Source organism: Drosophila elegans, unplaced genomic scaffold (assembly GCF_018152505.1).
Source record: "Drosophila elegans isolate 14027-0461.03 unplaced genomic scaffold, ASM1815250v1 contig_208, whole genome shotgun sequence".
Taxonomy (NCBI): domain Eukaryota; kingdom Metazoa; phylum Arthropoda; class Insecta; order Diptera; family Drosophilidae; genus Drosophila; species Drosophila elegans.
This window is the reverse complement of record NW_024545578.1, coordinates 23,668,182-23,688,363: the sequence shown is the minus strand read 5'-3', so window position 1 is coordinate 23,688,363 and position 20,182 is coordinate 23,668,182. Positions and strand designations below refer to the sequence as shown.

At 37.3% G+C, this 20,182-nt stretch overlaps 1 protein-coding gene across 5 annotated transcripts in view; it reads right to left on the bottom strand.

The window, feature by feature from the left end:
* Positions 1-20,182, bottom strand: part of LOC108143200 (nascent polypeptide-associated complex subunit alpha, muscle-specific form) — a 130,015-nt gene that overhangs the window by 5,281 nt on the left and 104,552 nt on the right. The window lies entirely within an intron of this gene.

The window sequence follows — 20,182 nt, the reverse complement described above, 5'->3', positions numbered from 1 at the left end:
TATGTAAGACACTAAAAGTTATTTTGGGATTAAGTTTTGTAGATCGAGATCAGAAAAATTGGTTAAATTACATATACAGGGGTAAATTTAAGGTAAACAAAGTTTTAACACAATGATAAATCTTCAGTTATTTGATTTGTATTTTGTTCTAAAAGAATCCAAAGTTAGCAACACATTTCGCATAAATATTTTTACATATACAAAGGTTATACATGTCTTGGCTATAGGTAATAGGAATTGGAGTAGTAAGCTGTTGGATAATCGAAAAAGACACAGAAAATGTAGATGTATTTAATATCTATTCAAAAGGCAATTTCCAGCAAACACAAAAATCATTTAAATAATGGTCAATTAGTTGTCGGGGGAGAGCTCTGTTACAAAACTTAAATAATTATCCATCCATCCATCCATCCAGCGAGCGAAACTTTCGCTTCCAGCAAAGCCCCCAAATAGTTGTCATTATGCGCTAACCGGAGACGAAAAACAAAAGCGAATCTTACGGATGCGATCCCAGCAATTAAAACCGCAACAATAACAAGAAAAATTGCTTAAACGCTGTGGTTGACAGAAGCGTTTCTAATAATCGTACAAGCCGAAAGAGAAGGTCCAAGAGGCGGAGACAAATGTTTAGGCAAACAAATGATACGCGAAGAAAACAAAACTAGAAAACGAAAACAAAAGGGTTTTCCAAAAAGCGAAAGTAGCGAAAAGAATGGACACGGACTCCCTCAAGCGAAGAGTTGACAAAAAACCTTTATGCAAAAAATTAACCAAATTCTGCTGCCTCGTATTTCACTTTTTAAGGTCGCTCGGGGGAGTTTCGATGGCTAATTTCTATTTATTTAATTTATGGCTTATTTGGAAAGAGTTTCTAGTGCCAGCATTTAGTTTTGATTTGTTTGGTGGCTCTAAATCTAAATTGAATTCGTCAAAATAGGCAATACGGGCCACGCGGAGGAATGCTTCTTCGGACTTGTAACAATTTGCATAATTAATTGAACAAAAAATCTAAAAACAAAACGAGGCTACATTTCATTAAAATGGAAAACGCTGCGTGGATTTTTTCCACTTTATCTCTCATTCTTTCTGCCTTTTGGCCACACACACAAAATGTTAATGAACTTTTGCAAATGTAAAGTTCGCAAAAAAAAGAGAGGAGTAGCGAAAAATAAAAAATACAGAAGAATTGTTTAATGAAAAGAAAGGCAACAAAAAATCATGTTTGCATGTGCCGAAAGCGAACAAAAAATGGTTATGGTTGAAAAAAACAAACCGAAGAAGTGCGTACAAAATTGCAAAATGTAAAGTCAAGGGCCTAAGGAAAGAACTTTGACCTTGGACAAGAGTAGATTGTCTTCGAAGGTGGAGGCATTCGTCATGATTATTTTCCACATAATAGATGAGATCGTTTGGATTAACATACCGATTTTGGCAAACCTCTTTATACTATACTTATACTTAAAGGTCTTGAAAACTTGAACGGACAACCTTCTTAACTGGTGCTCAGTTTTCACACGACTGCCGGTTGCTAAAAAATAAATATTAACTCATCGAACTGTTTGCCCAATGAGCCATATCGACGCCAGATCCCTCCGACTGAGTCAGACAACTATAAACTACGTCATTCGATGACGGAACTCCAACCTTTCAACGCACCTGCATTATATCACCCACTTACATATATTTCCCATTGAATTCGGCTACCAACGATAAAAATGAGACATTCGAATAATAATTGTAATTATTTATTGAATAAAATCTTCACAAAAAAACAGTTTATTGTTTGTTCCCGAGGGGCTTAATTAATCAAATTAGCTAAGAAAATTTTCGAGTCTCGCACTTTTGTAGCGGACGCGGTGTCAAGCGATTAATCTTCACCTAGCAAGTGAAACATGAGTGGAGCGGTTGGTATTTATGAACTTTTGATCACCCAAAAACCAAAAACTTGTTGCTTATCGTCTGTGAATAGAATCAGCGTTATGGCGGGGTTATAGTTCGATCTTTGGCATCATTTTGTTATTTATCGAATTTTTTCCGCAATTAGGTAAAACAATTCTAAGTAAGATTTCATAATTTACAGTTCATTATTTCGTCTCTTTCCCAGATATTTAATTTTATTTCACATTAGCACCCGCTGAGAAGTGATCTGTTCGGGTCTGGGAGTTGGATTTAATTGTAGTTTTCAGGGGGTCTCCAAAATCCACGGGGGACTGTGAGTGAGTGAGCCTGTGTGAAAGGTTGTTGATACGGTATTCGTATAATGAGTGTTGCCAATTTTAGATTGGGCTTAAAAAAGGAAAGAAGAGATTGTGTGGAAAGGTAATTTCATAATGAATTCTTTTTGGGAGTTTATTCAATTACGTGGCTGGTGGTGTCGAACTTTAATCTAATAATTAATTAAATAATTAAAAGTTTTTGTTTTGTGATCCGGTTTTTGATTGCACAATACGTCCAATAAAACTTATTAGTTAAATAATACACAATAATCACAGAACCTGTTTTAAAATTACAGTGTATTTGCTTGAATTCAATTAATGACTTCCTTTACTCGACATTTTCCTCATCTATTGATCGATTTTAGCACTTGGAAAGCAAGTGGCTTCAATCAAATTCTTTGCTATTCAGTTCTTCCATTCCATTGGCGTGCTAAAATATCATTTAGTTCTCGGTACTTGACAATTTGTGTTCAACTTTGTCGGCTTCTTTGCTTTTTACCCCCTTTTAATTCACCTGGTCTTTCATCAAAGCTGTCTGAAGCATTTCCGTGCCACAAAACATGCCAAAGTGTCGTCTTTAATTAGAAGTGAAACCGAAGAAAATAGAAGACTGGAAAATGCAGAAATGGAAGACAAAGCAGCCGAAGAAGAAGAACAAGAAGCCGCCAGCCAATGTCAAGTTCTTCGGAAAAGCCCGCTCGCATAACTGCAGTTTTTCCTATAATAACTTCCGCTATGCGACGGGCTCCCAAAGCGCCACCTACAGTTGATAATTATAAATTGCCTTTTTCCCGGGCTCAAGATTTTCCCACAGAACACAGAGCGCAGAGCACAGAACCGATGAAAATCCTGTAACAAATTGCTCGCATTTAGCGAACAAAGTGCGGCCTTCTTTGCGCTCCCTCTTCTTTTTTTCTACATTTTTCTCTGCCCTTTTGCGGTGGGAAAAATCCGAGCTTGGCGATTTGGCGGGTAGCAAAATAATTGAAATTAATATTTTCTGTTGAACTTTTATGCTTTTCAACAAATTTCTGTAAAATGAAAACAGTTTATCGCGCTTGGGTTTTTTATTTTTTTCGCACCGCCGTCGGTCTTCTTTTGACGTTCGAATTTGAGGGGCAAAGAGTGGTTAAAAAATGCGTAGATTGGTAGCCCGCAGAATTTTTTCCACTTGGACAGCCCCATTCTGCGGTCGCTTCTTCTTACTTCTCTCCTTCTTCTTTTTATCCCCATCGCAATTTTCTGAAGTGGTGAAAAAAAAAAAAATTGTATTTCCCAACTAGCGAGCTCCGCATATTTCATTTTAATTATTTTATTAAAGTCTCTCGGGCATAATGTGCAATTATTTAAAGTGTGTTCGATGCTGAAATGACGGATTGACGGATGGCCTAAGGTGGTATTATTATCTAATGCCATTTAATGATCTCTCCACTGCAATCCGTTTGCATAATTCCCATCAGCTGATTGACGACTCTGCTCGACTTACTAGATGTACCTACATACATATGTGTGTGCGCCAAAAGTAAACTTCAAGTTTGCCTTGGATTCTTATATCTTTCTCATCTTCACGTTTTTTACCTGTGCCCTCCATCTCGTCACATCTGGTTTTCAAAATTGTTTTGCCGTAAGAGCGGCACCAACGACAACAAGGGTTAAAAGGAATGCAGAGTGGCAACAGCTGCTCAGGTTGTAACCAGTTAGAACGGCGGCGAATATACGGTTTATTATGCGTAAAAGGGATAAGGGTGAGCTGGGCACGAAGGATATAGTCGTCTGCGGGCATACCTTGACTTTGAGTCAATTTATAAGGGAAGGGTAAATCTCTTTGCATTTGTTTTATAAATAAAAAAAAAAGAGGTTTTTTCTTTATAAATTTAAATTTCTTATTTGTAGATTTCACAAAACCTAGAAAGTCCAACAAATTTCAGTCAATCATATTTAAAAACTGATCTTATGCATTATATTTTCTATATTTCTATATGAACAAGACACAAAAAGTTCTTGACATTGTTAAAGTATTTTGTAAAATGTAATATTTTTACAGAGCCTTGAAGTTCGTATAGCCCAAACATACATTTATTATCTGTTTTGTAGGGCAGCTTAAGAAGTGCACAAGCCATTTCTTTATTAAATAAAGACCAACAGCATGTGCAATATGGCCAAGAAGAGCCAGCAAAAGAGGCCAGCAGGCAGAAACCGCTGCTCCAGACCCGGCTCGAACCTCCTTCCTTCCCCTTAACCCCTGACAGCCCCTCCGGCCGCCCTTTTCGCACCTTGCTGCCGTTTTGCATTTAATGTGTCATGCTACAATGAAGTTGCTGCTGCTGTTGCATATGTTGCTGTTGCTGCTGCTGCTGTTGCATATGTTGCAGTTGCAACTTATGCTGCTGTTGTCGTTATGTGGCAAGCGCCAAGTGTTGCAAACAAAGCGAGAGAACGAGAGAAAGAGAGAGTGGGAGAGGGCGAGCTGGAAAAACTACTCCTATGCAGAGGAGGAAAATGTGTGTTGCCAAGAAAAATGTGCGCTTAAATTGCAGCTGGAAAGGTGTGGAGGAGGGGGGACAGGTGGCTGAGGGAGATGAAGTGTGTGCCGTTGCATAAATATCGAGCTAAAGTGCCACACCAGAGGGGCGGGGGCAGAGGCAGTCACCGTCTGAGGTCGGATCGCGGCTGCCACACACGATGCACTCGCATACGAAGACCCCTAAAGCAAAACTTCCCTATGTTGAATTTTTTCATAGCTTAAACACTAGGCATTCACCATTTAAAAACTGATTTCTACAAAAACTCCCAAATACACTTGCAAGTATCCAAAATCTATTGTTCTATTCTTTATCAAAATTTATAGTAGTAAAAAATTAATAATACAATACAAATTTAAGACACACAGATCACAGAATATAACAAACTAAGTTAATATCAAAAACGCTTTAAAAATATAAATATTGCTTTAAAAATCGATTTGATGGTAATAACTTTTCAATCATGATTTATTTACCAAAGATGAAAAGAATATATTTAATAATTATTTGTATGGCTTAAGGCACAAAATCAATTTTCCATAGTTTGCGTTAGGGAAGCTCCGCTGTGGATCACACACATAGCACACACATTAAAAACAGGCGGCGACTCTTTTCGAGAAGCTCGCGGCAAACTTGACTTAAACGCATTTTTTGTTGTTGTTATTGCTGTTGTCTGTGTAGTTTTTGTTTCCCTCATTTCGCAGCGAAGGCCTCCAGGTGCGTAAAAGGGGGTTGGGGTGGTGAAAGGGGACAGGAATGTGTGGCAAGAACGTTATGAATTATTTGATAGTTGGGTATATCTCAGATTTCTACACGGAATATATGCCTGCACACGAGCACATGGGGAAAACAATTTATGCACGACAAGCTTAGTGAAAATAATGAAAAGAGGTAATGTTGCGGAAAGCTCTATTTATGATCAGGTTGGAAACAATAAGAAAATCGTAGAACTTACACTTTTTGCATTAAGTAAATAACAATAACAGTTTATAATTTGCTTGGCTTCCCAATCCAATAATTTCTAAGAGCCATAAAAACTGCAATTAAACAAAATATAAACAAAAACCATCTGCGCCTATAAAATTCCTGGAAACTAACTTTGCTTTTTCACAAAGCTCCGCTACATCCGAAAAGTTAATTTCCCAGGAATTATGCGATCAGCAGTCTAACGAAAAAATGCATTCGCCCATAAATTATACCCATTTCAAGCTTTGATTTTCTTTTGTTTTGAAAATCTTTATGCGTATAAGCAAATAAATCTTTGTGCAGTTAAAAAGTCATTTAAATAAGACCAAGAGCCAAAAACAAAAGTAAACCCCAAAAAGCTAATTAAAATAATACCAAGAAATTACGGAAGCAACTAATTGGCTTCTGCGCGGATTAACTGGGCTTATTTTTTATATTTTCAGCTTTAATTTTTCGAGTGTGACATTTGTGGAGCTGTGTGGTGCTTATATAACCCGGATAGTCCGTAGGTTTTTTATGCGATAGCCGGCTTAGATGATGATGATGAGTTGGTACTTTTAATAACCCCGACTTGGAAATGCTTTGAATATGTCAAGAACCGTAGCGGCGGCCAGAACTTTGATCTCCGCGAGTTGAGTGAAGTGGAGTGGAGTTAATTTGTGTGTTTTGGCATTTCAGATATGGTGGAAATGCAATCGGCACAATTAAATGTTTTGCACAGCCCAGAAGAAGAATGGCAACATGGGTTAATTACTTGTACCCCAGAGAAAGGCACGCTCCGCTGCACATTTTAAGTGGAAGAAGCCCAGACCCAGGCACAAAAGGTTCAAAACTATTAAAAGTGTTTCTGTTTTCAGGTTCTGTTTCTGTTTCTGTTTGGGTTTCTGTTTGAGTTTCTGTCCCTGTTCAAGTTTCTTTATCTGTATCTTTTTCTGCGAGGAGTGCACTCGATTGTGGCATGAACTGAACCTGCCACCTGCCGGAGTTCTGGCCCCCGACGTTTTTGTCTGGGGTGCGATCTTTATCGGGGCAGGGCCCGTCACCTGAAGCTCGACTCTGAGGATTTCCAAGCGAGTGAGCCGAAAACTCAAAAAGTAACGAACTAGAAGTGGAGAGTCATGCATTGTTTTCTTATCAATTAAAGCGTGACCTTTGTTGTGGTTTTATCTGAATCGTTTGGAGAATTAGTTCGGCCAGAGAGTCGGGCTCCTTTATGGTCTAATTAGTTGGAGAAATCTTCAGCATAGTCGATGACGGCGATGACGGCCCATTTCGGTTGCTCAGTGATCACCGCCAATAAATTGTGGCTTATCGCTCGAAGGTTTTGATAATGATTATGACACCATAACAATATCAATTAGGTAATCAAGCGGGAAATATCTATGAGTTCCGCCGCGGGATCGAAGAAGCAACAACCTCTAATTGAGTCAGAAATCATTTTTAGCTCCCCCGTAAATATTGTGAACAACAATTGAATTTACAACAGTTGGATTCCTCTTTTATTGGCATCCCGCACAAAGATACTGTGTCGACAGGTGTCCGAAATATTTGTATACCTTTCGATTTATTCAAGTGTCTTTGAATTCGTCTCTTGTCTGGCAATAAAGCAAAGTTGTCATTAACGAGAGGGGGAAGTAACATAGTGAGCAACGCGATCGTAATGGAAATACCGAGCTTGTAAAAGTATCTGACGGATACCAAAAGTGTCAGTCAGACCAGACAAGTGTTACATGCGAAGGCGAAACGTCCACGAAAAGAATGATAGCAAGTGGAAAAGCACACAAAACGATCGCATGGAAATACAATATGGCTGAAGGGAAATCAAGACAAAAATTCGAGAGCTTCAGTTCAAGTGAAAATGGAAGTTCAAACCGAGTTTGAATGGTTTCATCAAGGCCATTCCAAAACAAATAAGTTTCATATTTTAAAATGTTGTAAACCCACTGCAATTAATTTAGTTAAATGTTTATCTTCAATTAAGCGTTTTTAATCTTATTTTATATACAGGTTATTTAGTTTCTTATATACTTTTCATTCCCACAAAATGACCATTTAAAGCCATAAACTCCCGATCCACATTTCTTCACATCGAAATATTCATCTGGGGGCATATCTCATGTCCACCTTTGATGTGATACCGATTCCGTTACGGATCCGTTTTCTTGACTCTTTAAAAATGCCAGACACAAAATGCCCCAGAAAAGAAATGCAAAAGTTGTATAAGAAACGGCGAAAAACAAAAAAAAAATCGAGTAGACCTTATAAAACGATCACAATTGGTTCGCTTTTTGGGGCCTTGGTATTCCCCTTTTCGTCCGCCCCTTTTGCCAAATTCTTTTTAATGCGAATTTCGCAGTTTTCGTTGACATTTGCAAATTCTTGTCACAAAAAGCGAAAAATTTGTTTCAAGCGAATTTCAACTATTCAGTTGCGGCCTCTTTTTCGCCTTAAATTTTGTATTTTATTGCCGGACTGCTGGAGTTGCATTTAAAAGGAGGCGAGCCCCCTGTCCCCACTCTCGGTTTTTAATGTGCAAAATTGAATGAAAGCTGGCCACCGATGACAGACAGCCAAGTAGGTGAATTCGAGTTGAGTGTTTATGGTGCATTTGACACAGCAAATTCGCTGGCAATTCGCATCAAATATTTATGTTAATTCCCCCTCATAAACCCCATCCCCATCCCCATCCCTCGATTTAAATGAAAGTAGTTCAATTCGCTGGCAAAAATGTTTGTCCGTGGCATACAAATTGTCTCTGAGCTCTTTGTTGAAGAACTTTTACTGGCCGGTGAAGGAAATGTGTCACAAATGGGCAGCAAAAGAGAAGGTGAGTTGGGTGAGAAATGGGGGACGAGGAAGGCCAAGAGATCACTGGAGAATGACAGGGCGAATTTCGGGTCGCACTCAAAGGGACACAGAAAAAAAGACTGTAACCCTAACATTTTGTATAGTTTTGTGAGAGTATAATTCCTTATAAAAAACCACCCTATTTTACAAACATACTTCGATTTTGTGTGTATTTAATAGAGTAAGGTATTCATAATATATAAAAAAAAATGAAGTATTTATTTTAATTTTGATTGTTAAAAAAAAGGAAATGTTTTGCTTAAACATGTTGACTGATTACATTAGAAAACAAATGTTTATTAAAAGGTTTTACCTAGTTGTTGAACGGGTAAATTTTGTTGACATATTTAGTTGATTTTTTCACCGTGTGCTTTTGCCTTGGCTGGCTAAGTGTGAAAGGTTGTGTTTGTCATCATCACGCTCGCTAACAAAGTAAATTGGAGTAGAAACCAAGTTAGTGGGTTGCCACCGATGAGGAAAAGGGGGAAGTGTATTTTTGCATAAAAGGAAATCGTTTTTGCCAACAATGGAATGGGGGAATAGGCCCAGTGAACCAAGGAAGAGTTCAATTGCTGGGAAACTAGCGAGAGAAAATGCAATTTGGACTAAGACATCGATAATCTACGATATATAGAGAGTGTTAAAAAAAAGAGTGAGTACAAGTAAAATCACTTGATAAAACATTGTTTCAATATGCTTTAAATTCAATAAATTATTCTTGTCACAAGTAACCAGGAAAAGATCTGAACTCTTGGATTATAAATATTAAATTCAAAATGCATTGTGGCTTAAAAAACTGTTCATGTTTTATTTATGTTACAAATTCTATTCTGGTTTCTTTTTTTTTCAAGCTCATTTCACTTCGAATATTTTCATGAAACAGCGTTCTTTCACCAAAGATCAGACGATAAAGAACTTCCTGAATTATTTCCACTTGAACATCGATCTTTCACTGACGGAATTCCCCAGTAAGATTCCAACTCTCTTTTCTTCACTCCCCATCACTTACCTGCCTTTCTCTCTAACCACTGATCCGCTTTGAGCACTTTCGTTTTTGCATCGATTCCACAGACATATTTAAGAATTTTTGTGAAAATATTTAAACAGTTTGCTTTCTGTTTACACTCGAGGGGTACTTATTTTTATCTGTATTTATGGGCCGTATTTTAGCTGAATATTGGCTTACGTTTCGTTGGCATTTAACAGTTATCAGTTTCAAGTCAAACTGAAAAATTTGTTATGTTAATTTTTTTGTTTATTATGTGCGTTTGAGGGAAATTTCACTTTTGCGGCGCTTGTTGCCAAACTGGCAATCATAAACAATCACGGACAATTTGCATTGCCTGCAATTAATTGTTGCGCTCGAATGCGCGCTCAAAAGTGAAACGGAAATGCCCGAAAATGGAAATCAGAAATCAAAAATACGAAATACGAAATACAATATGTAAACAGTTTGCGAATCGCAATTAATTTAACGTTCGATTTCGACTCGACCGTTGCGTTGCGTTACACTAATGATGGCGCAACGTGAATGAACTTGGCCAAAATGCAGTTGTATTTTGCGCGAACAGAACGAAACTCACTTCACGGTCATCTAACGAAACTCGAGGAAGGCGTGGGAGCAGCTGAGAGACCGGGATTGTTGTAACTTATAGATCTTTAGGCACCCCTATATAAAACGTAGTGATCGCGACGCTCGCCGAAAGCGAACTGATCGCGCACTCGAGTCTCGAGCTTGAGACGACTGCGCAGCTACAGCGCTTCGGTTCGGCCCGAGTTCGATTCTCCGGTTGCCGAAGAAAGCCGAAGAGAGCTGCCGAGCGAACAGCTGATCAGACAACTGCAGCTCAGTCTTCGCCGCTCTCTTCCTGCAATTCTTCTGGCTGGCTTTTTCGAGGGGGGCTTTTAATTGTCTGGCCGTCGAGCGATCGTATCAGAGGCTTAACTTCATTATGATCAGCATGGGGCTGAGTTTTCTTCTTCTGTTTACACGCCGATGACAAATTTGTGATAAGAAATTTTTGGAAAGAATCTGATTTAATTAATTTGAATGAGAGAACGCCAAGTGTAAGTTGATACACAGGAAAACAGAACGATATGCATAAATGCTTGTCTCATGAAATTTGTTTGCCACATTAATCATAATAACATCATCAGTACGTATTTTGTATTATTTTTCATTAGAGCGCAAAGTATCGATTATGTACTGATGTGAAATAAATATTGAACAAATTGAAATACATTAATGCATATTTTCGTTCCGTGCATGGTACTATTTAAATTGTTAGCAGACAGGCGGCGCTTCAAAGCGTTATTTATGGGTGGAACAATTGCTGAACGAATCAGGGAAAAATATTCACATATTTGCGTTTCTATGCAATATTTAAATTAATTTACGACTTGAATATATTGGCGAATTTTTTTTGTTTAGTAACGACTGAGTCAATTGTTTTGTTTTTTGCCTTAACACTTTCCTGGAAATGGGTGGATTGGAAAAAGGGAGAGTTACCTTGAAAGAAGGGGAGATATATTTGCAACTTGTATCATCAAGCAGTAATCCCGAGGAACTCAATTCCAAACAATCCGATAAGCCAGCAAAAAGATTAGCGTTCTTTTCTCATAGAAAACCGTGGGAATTATCTCCAACTATAACATTTTATTGACCTTGAGAGGAGTAAGAATGCCGAAATCATTTTCTTATAATTTTGAACTCTACAAAGCTCACGTAACTCGGTCGAAATTGAATCGATTAGCCAGCGAAAACTTTTCCACGCCTTTTGGAGCCAGTTCTATCGTATTTTTTCGCTTTCAGTTTGCTAATCCCACAAATTCTGCCAATTATCAATCCTTATAACCAGCTCTAGCACACGTTTCTTTTCCAACTCTATGCTCCCCACATTTTATTGCCCAAATCGAGACAGACAATTGCCGAAAACTTTTAATTCCAATCGAAGTTCGTGTGGCTTTTATTTTTTTTCGCCCCACTCCGAACCACGAAATTCTAGATATTGTTTAAATTGGCTGACCCGACGTACTTTAAGTGCCAAAAAGAACAGCCAAATGGAAATAAAAAACAGATCCAATTGCCTTTCCGAGGTGTTTCATGTTGTTTTGGACACGCTCCACGCTCTCTTTGGCAGTGGTAATTTTTAATTTGATGATTAATCGATAACCGTCGGCGACTGCGGGCCATTGTACTGATCCGAAGAAACTGGGGAACAGCAATCAAAAAGATCCAGCCAACCTCAACCCCAAGCTCGTGGTGATTGCATGTGATTAGAATTTTTAATAAGCCATCTCCAAAGTCCCGAGTTGGGGCTCAACATTTTTCGAGAGTGCCGCTGCCCACACAAAATTCTCGGATAAAGATCTCTTTGAGCATTTGGGATCACTCAATGGATCATGAAGATGATCATAAAGATGACGCTCGGTTGGGGGGCACAAATTTTCACCCGCTATAGGAAACGTGAAAAACGGAAAGTGCGTTGGAAACTTTCACTTGGGTTCCTACAGAATATTGCATAATAGCCCCACGACCTTTGGCTAATCATCGAAGGCACTAAAACTTTCTCTCCCACCATGAGAAAAAATAAAGAGTTTCTCGCCTAGAGAATTCTAGCATTCCCAATTGTCATTTATCATTATAAACATTTTTTTTTTTGTCTTTTTTTGAGTTATGTTTTTCATTTGATTTTGTGATTGACGCCTGAAATGGAAACCAAATGTTGCCTCCGTCCCAAAAATGTTGGCTCTTCTATTTGTATTTTATTACTTCTACTAATGAAACAAATGTGTGAAAATGCAAAACAGCTGCAAAAAATCGTTTCCTATCCCACAAGACCTTGGGCTCAATTTTTTGCTTCCCTTCAATCAACGAACAAAATCTGGCGCCAGGGCATCGCTGGCAAAACAAATCAATCAAATATGGCAAACATTGTAAAATATGTCGCATCGTCCTCTCCTGCATCGATTTTTTTTCCTCTTAGAAGCTGCGGCGCCAATATATTGCGAATAAAATGCAAATTGCGTCAAAAGCTTTGGCGGCACAACTTGAAAAGGCAAAAATCAGTTTGACAAGCGAAATCAAGGGAGGAGCTTCTCTTTCCTCTTAATTTACATTTACTGGGGGTTGGCCAAATATCTTGTGAAACTTGTCAAAGTATATTATCTAAATTTAAATAATAGTGTTGATTACAACAGTGCTGACTGAATTAGTTTTTGAATCTATTTATAAATGTGTGCAACATTAATATGCTGAAATATGTTTTAGATTTTAGTAATTAAAATTTGTTTTTTACTGCTTTATAGAAACTATTTCTTTAACAATTATACTAGAATTGCAAACATTCCTTATTACATTATCTTTAGTTTGCTAGGCATTGTTTTAGAATATATTTTTTTAGAAGAGTATTGAAATATTAAACTACATTTTCCCCACAAATTGTCGGAAATTGATTAAAGATCGCACACAGTGCGATTTTATTTGGACTTCGATTTCATTCTCAGAGTGCAAACTGCAAAAACTAAGTGGAACAAGAGAGTGGAGCTGGAAAAATAAATAGTCTCACAATGAGCACATTAACCCCATAAGGCCCCGCACTAACAATGCTGCACTTGACAGTTGCATTCGAATTTATGGTTTTGATATTTAAATAAAACAAACCCAAATACGGAATTCCTAACTCAGACAATCTCTTGACCGCAGCGAAAACTTTATATATTTGAGCTCATTAAGTGTGCGGACTTTTTTGGGTGGGAGTTATGCTTCGGGCAAGCCATCTAATGGTGGAACTTTTATGGATTAGATCCAAGCCATTCGGTTTTCATGATAATCATCTGTTTTTCTTCAATAAACATAAACAACCCGCCATAAACATCCATTGAAAAACACTAAAAATCGTTGTACCATAAAAATTTGCAAGGTTTACGAGGAACCCAGCACGCAAAAAGAGACATTAAAGTCATTGAAATATTAATAAATTGTGCGGACAAAAGCTGGCATAAATTTCAATCAGTTGGGCCAACTAAAAAAGGGTATTACAAATAATTAAATTCAATTTTTTCCGTGCTTCCAGCTGAAATGGCCCTAGGGAGTACGAACACAATAAAAACAATATCGACAGCATATTCGACAATAAACATAAATTAGTGCGGCCATAATTGTACCCTAGAAAGGGATAGTTAGAGTTTGGCTTCAGCTTTGTGAGGCAACTAATAAAATTCTTAAAAAGAATGCGGTAATTGGGCAGATTTTATTACAATCATAGGAATTAAGGGGAATAAAATAATATTTTTTTTTTGGTATCTTAGTAATTGTATTTTACTGGAAGAAATGCCCAGCTTTATAACACAAACCAATACTGCTTCACATGCGTTTTCTTATGTCTTTTGCAAAAGCGATTTTTTTTTATATTTTATGTTTACCCCTAAGAGTAATTTAAGTATTCACTAACGAACAACTTTAGTTCCCCTACTGAAGTTGACCTTTATATTGCCGAGAGCAACTTGACCAAGTTCACATGGCTGTGATTCTGGCCTGGCTGTTATGTATTAGAAAGTAAACACAACTGGATTGGGAATGGGATTTGGGGCAAAAAAAAGAGGGCGTGGCAATGGCGAGGACACACCTAAAACATCTGAAGATTGAAGTTGTTGGGTCCTCAGGTCTGGGGCTGGGTTTTATCTGGCTAAGGGGACCTTTTTGGCAACAAGTGGCATTTGTTTTTGTTTCAAGTGCTTATTTTTGATTGTTTTCTGTTTTTAATTAATTTGACTTGTTGGTAGAGGTTTTAAATGCTCCCCCCTGGCTTGTTTTCTTTAATTAGTTTGATCGTGTTTCTTTCGATTTGATTTTGATGCATTTGACATTTTGCCAGTGCAGAGATTGGATTCGATTTCAAAAGGAATTGACGCAGTTTGGGTTTGGCTACGTCTAAATAACGTGTGAAATAATCTGGCCACGAATAATAATATTAACAAATAATAAACACTTATTAAATAATCTATAACCACAGTTAACCAGCAAAAAACTGAATTTAATTTCTTCATTTTTTCTGTCTGGTGCTCAATCGCATCGTTGTTATGGCAGCAAATTATGTTAATCAAATATTTATCAATCAAACGAAAAAAACAATTACGTTATTATTAAATTTCCCGCAGTTTTAACCACAAGAGTTTCATTAAACTGATTTATTAAACTGTTAAAAAAAACAAAGAGCTCCGGCCACATTTCGCTTAACTTTTTTTATAATTTAAAGAGCTAAATATGATAAATAACATACTTATGTGAAATAATTGCAAACAATGGAAGCCAAAATGTATAGAATATCTGTCGGAGATTTAGTAATGCCAAACAAGCTAGAATTAATAATTAGGAACTGTATTATACTGGGCTTGGTTCGCCAACGAATGATTCCTGCCGTATACTTAGAATTTCTGATTGTTTACCACTCTTTTCAATTATCTAAATTAAAAAATTCCTCAGCCATGTTTCGCACACTTCATTTATAATATATTATTGTGCAGTTTTTTATAGTTGTTTGCCAATTTGTAACACTCCAGACACACATTTCATGGCAGCTGATTGCTTTTGCCGTTTCACTTTGGCAAGGTCGGCGGCGATGCAAAGATACAGATACTCGCGTACTCGCCAGATACAGATACAGATACAAACACTCATGCTCTGGGAACTCTGTTGACAAATGAGCTTGTAAGTCGCAAGTGGAAGTTGTACCGATAACTCTGGCATTTTATCAATGGATCGTTATCGTTCACAGGTTCAGTCGGGTGTTTAGAGGCCTTGAAACGGGATTTCTCACCGGTTTTGTGATGAAATTTAAGTGACATTCAGTCAGGGTTAATGTCAAATCTGAAACCTATTAAGGTTTGTGAATGAGTTTTTTTTTTTGAGGAGATTTGTGGCAATTATTGAATTATTGAGGTTAAAGAAGTGAAGCTTAAAGCAAAGTACTGCTCTTAATAAATCAACAATACTTTCAGTAATTTTGTAATGATTTTTATAATAATTAATCAAATTGTTTGTTAAAAGACTGCGCAGAAATATTTGAATAATTAAAATAAAACAAATATATAAACTAAATGTGTCAAGGAGTTTCCTTTTATTGTTTCCTGAGATTTCCTCAATTTCAAATTTATAAAATCGAAATTGTTACAACGATTGCTCCATCGCTTTGCAACTCCAGAAATGCAAATGCGAATAAATAAATTTTATATTTACTTGTCACTCAACTGGGATCGTGATTAAAGGTGCGAAAAGGTGACGTTTTCCCGACTGATACTCCAAGCAATAAAATCCGAAATTTGCATTTAAATCAAAGCCGAAGTGAAGCCACACACAGCGCTTACCCAGAGGGTCCCAACCTTTGGGCATCGACAGTTTGGAGGCACATAAATTATGTTTTTGCCTAATTTCTAAGCGCCAACAGTGCACTCACTCACTTACACATACTATCACATAAATCAAAGTTAGCATAAAAACTACATAACTCACTGAAATGTCAAGTTTCGAATGCCGCGAATCCTGTTAAGGTGGTAGAAAGGGGGAAGGTAAATAAAAAATAGGTAGCCCTCTTAGAGGTCTCTCCACGTCACTCAATGAAAAAGAGGTGGACAGAAGAAAAAATGTTAGTACTTGAAGAGAAATTAACTTTGTATAATAATAATAATATTAATTGTTTTGTGGTTTGACAGAAAACTGCATAGCTTGATAATATTGTAATCAGTTTCAGAAATCCCATTGAAATGCTGTTTTAATATGCCGTAAGAGCAATTAAGTGATATTTTTTTTAAGTGCAGTAGGAGTTGGAGGTGGTTGATGCTATTGCAGAAACATTTTCACTGAGGCTTTGGCGGGTCACGATTTATCATCATTTGACAAAAAGGGAACAGAGCGAGAGGGCCATAGATAGAGCGGTAAACGATATTTTTCGTCTTGCTAGTTTCCCTGTTTTCCAGTATTTTCCCATTTTCCTTTTGTTAGCTGCTACTCGCGGCGGTCTTTCAAACGGAGTGCAAAGGGAACCAAAAGCCAGGGAAACTCTCTTGTAGCTGCTGACACTTAACGTGTCATTTGAACATTTTATTAGACTTGACAATGAACTTTTGAACCAGAAGGGGGAGAGGGTTAAACCAAACCATTTACATGGCGGGTGGCTTAACCAAAGAAAAAAAAGGCTAATGGAAAAAACGCAACAAGAGCCGAAGAGTCAAGTCTCAACTTTCACATTGTCAATTTGATGGAAGAACAGAAGCCGCAGATCATTGTGGGAAAAACTAAAAAAGTGTTTTTCGTGAGTTTTGAATTTGTTGTAAGGCTATTAATTAAAATTTTGGCTTTTTTGAATAAATTTAATTCAATTTAAAAAGTCTTATGAACGGAGAATCATTTATTTTCGAGGGAAACACCTTAGGAATTCCACATACTTTAAAGTTTGATATGCTTACCCATTGAAAAAGCGCACACAATCGAAACTATCTTTCTAACCACTTCACAACCCAAAAAACCTTTATTTAATTCCACTTCTTATCCCCTCAACGACTTTTTTGGTGGACCCCAGTAGCTCTCCAATGCAATCAGTAGCCAATAGATACACCCACCAACGGGCAAAAACAAAACAAACAGAAAATAAAGATCACCCACACTCTCCAATCTCGAGTGTTCAGTGAGAACCCGAAACAAGGCTCGTTTAGGCCATTTATCAGACAAACGTTTACATTTCTATTTCAACGGTTTTTAAATGTTAGCTCCTATTTTGTCGATGCACAGCGAGAAATACGAAGCCGCATCTATTATATTTCTTTAATATTTATAAGTTCATTTAAAGTCCGCATTGATGGTTTGATCTGTCTAATTGCACTAAATAAAAGTGCAAGTTGTCGATATTTTGATAATGTCAAAATAATCAAATAAAAGCAGATAAATTTATAAAGATTTGAGTTAAATTAGTATTATATTTTTTGTAGTGTTTTTTGTTCCTCCTACAATTTATTGAGGGCAGAAAACATTTCTCAATGTTCGATGTTCGCTGGGTTTCTTGGCCTTTTCCTCGACTCTCCATTCGGATCGAAATAAATCTTATCAAATTAAGTCGAGACAACAAGCGGAGAGCTGTAAAATCGTAGGCGTGAGTTAGTCGCACAAAATCGAACTGCGGAGTGCGAAAGGGATGGGGCGATGCGGTTGGAGGGAGAGGGAAGGTGAGTGGGCGTTTATCTGAGGGCTTGTCGAGGTTTGTTTGTGTTTTTTTTCCTGTTAACTGGGCTTGGGTCTCATTTTGGGATTGGGCAATTGACTTGACCAACTTAAATGTGTTCCCCTGGCAAAAAACAAAAAAAAAAAATGAAACACGAAAAAATTGGGCAAATTAATTAAGCCATTTCAACAATTTTGCTTTGCACATGAAATTGCTATCAAATTAAATTGTTTAAATTTAATTTTCGTTGACGGAACCGAAAACTCATTTTCAGGAAGAAGGTTGCCAAATACCTTACGTATTTATCTAACAATTCGATTCACGTTTCTTCGTTATGGAAAATAAATACGTACATATATATATATATATATATATATACATTTTCGATCAGGAAGCAAGTAAAGGGCTGCAGACCTCGTCGCATCTCCAATTACAGTGGTCCACATACCGAGTGGATCAAAAAAATGTGATGGAAAAAATGTGGAGAAATAATAAACGGCAAGAAGAAGAGGCAGACGGTGAAAAAATGAAATGATCAGAAAAGAAAAAGTTTTGCCTTGCGGCTGGCAAAAATATTTGACAACAACAACCGAACCGCTGCCACTGCTGATCGATCAAATTTCGTCTGCGGGGCAATCAATGGAAGATCATACGGAACGAAAAGTTTAAGTTAATGGGTTAAGAGTTATTTTGGTCAGATTTGTGACACACTTAGTTGACACGAATTTTTTTGTGCCGCAGCGGATTTCACTGATTTTTTATCGCTTTTGTTTTGTCACACTCGCAATTTTGTAAGCCAAATAATTCAGCAAAAAGAGGATCCAATGCTTGGCCTTAAGGTGGCATAAAATACTACCCGTTTCTCACAAAAGATAACTTACTAGGTCATCAAATTAACAAATTAATTTTAATAATTTGAATTTGCAATGACTTTCCCCATCGGAAAACTTAAAATTTTAATTAATTTTAGGTGAAGTCTTTTCTATTCTTATGTTTGGATCTGTTTGGTATTAGATACATTTCGGCTAAATGTACTCAAGTTTAATAGTTCTCTTTAATTTAACTTATTGATTGCGGTAATCGCTTTCATATATTGTTAATTCGACTATCAAATAAAGGATTATAAACAACAACAATAACAATCTTTTGTTTGTCAACCACAAAGATAATAATTATTGTCAAACCAGTTTCGAGTATCTCTAGACTCCGTAACCACCTAATCTGCATTCACACTGAAATATATCTTGAGCCAATTGTGTGCAATAAACCCATCGATAACTTTCTCGATTCAAAGCCAGACAAAACAATTGCAGCCAATTAATTTGTCATAACCGAAAAATCGCCTCAAATCGTTTCTTTCTTCACAATTACGTTGTTATAGCTACCCCAAAAAAAAGATATCTGGCGAGTGATAACTATGCAAACCACTGTTGTCGGTCCCTCCCCCTTTTCAGAGAAAAGTAAGCACCCACAATGCTCAAATGTCCAACAATTATAAATAACAACAGAAATTATAATGCACGGAGTCTTCAAATCGAATCGAAAAGAAAACGACCAAGCGAACGAAAGAAATGCAACAATTGCAGGGGCCTCCAGTTTCGAGTCCAACTTCGAATTTGGACTCGGATTTGAATCGCAGCTCCGAAGAGCAAATTGCATAATTATTGCTACAAATGAAGCTGAGAAAGTGGTACCGTTTGAATCGTGATAAAGCGATAATTTTCCCCCTCACCACCCACCGTAAACAAAAAAAGAAAAAAAAAAACCAACGAAAATGCATTTCACTTTTCAGGTTAACAAACAAAACAAAGACCCGACTGTATTATTATGAAATCTCGACAGTCACAACAAAAAAAACAAAACAACAAAAGTCGCCCACGCGAAAATAGCTATAAATTCAAAGATGCAAAAAGATGCAATTTGGTTTTTTTGCCGATATTCAAGTCCGAGTTCAAAGTTTGCGATTCATTTTAAATCATTTTATTTTCACTGTCGACTTGTCTTCTTCGTTTCTTCATCATTGGCTTTTATTGCACTTTCATGCAGCGGGAAAAGTAGGAAACAAATGAGGAAAGTGATACAAACACGAGTTTTGTGGCTACTCATCCTCATAAATGGTATTTTCAGTTTCGGTTTCATCTCAAATATGGCTAATCATTGTGGGAGTTTCGGGACAAAAGGGGAGGCAATCCAAGTTTCAGCTGTCGGAAACTTGTTTAAACTTTTGACAAGCTTTGAGGCATTGAAAGGTAACATGAGCAGCCCCTCAGGGCTAATTAAAACATATGCCACGCCCCCATTTAATAGGGGAAGGAAGTTCCAGCCCCCGTTGGCGTGTCTTATGGTAACGTAACAGCTCACTCAACGTGATGCAATGCTCAATGGCCAAGAGGTGTCCACCTTGTTTTGGTAACAGAAA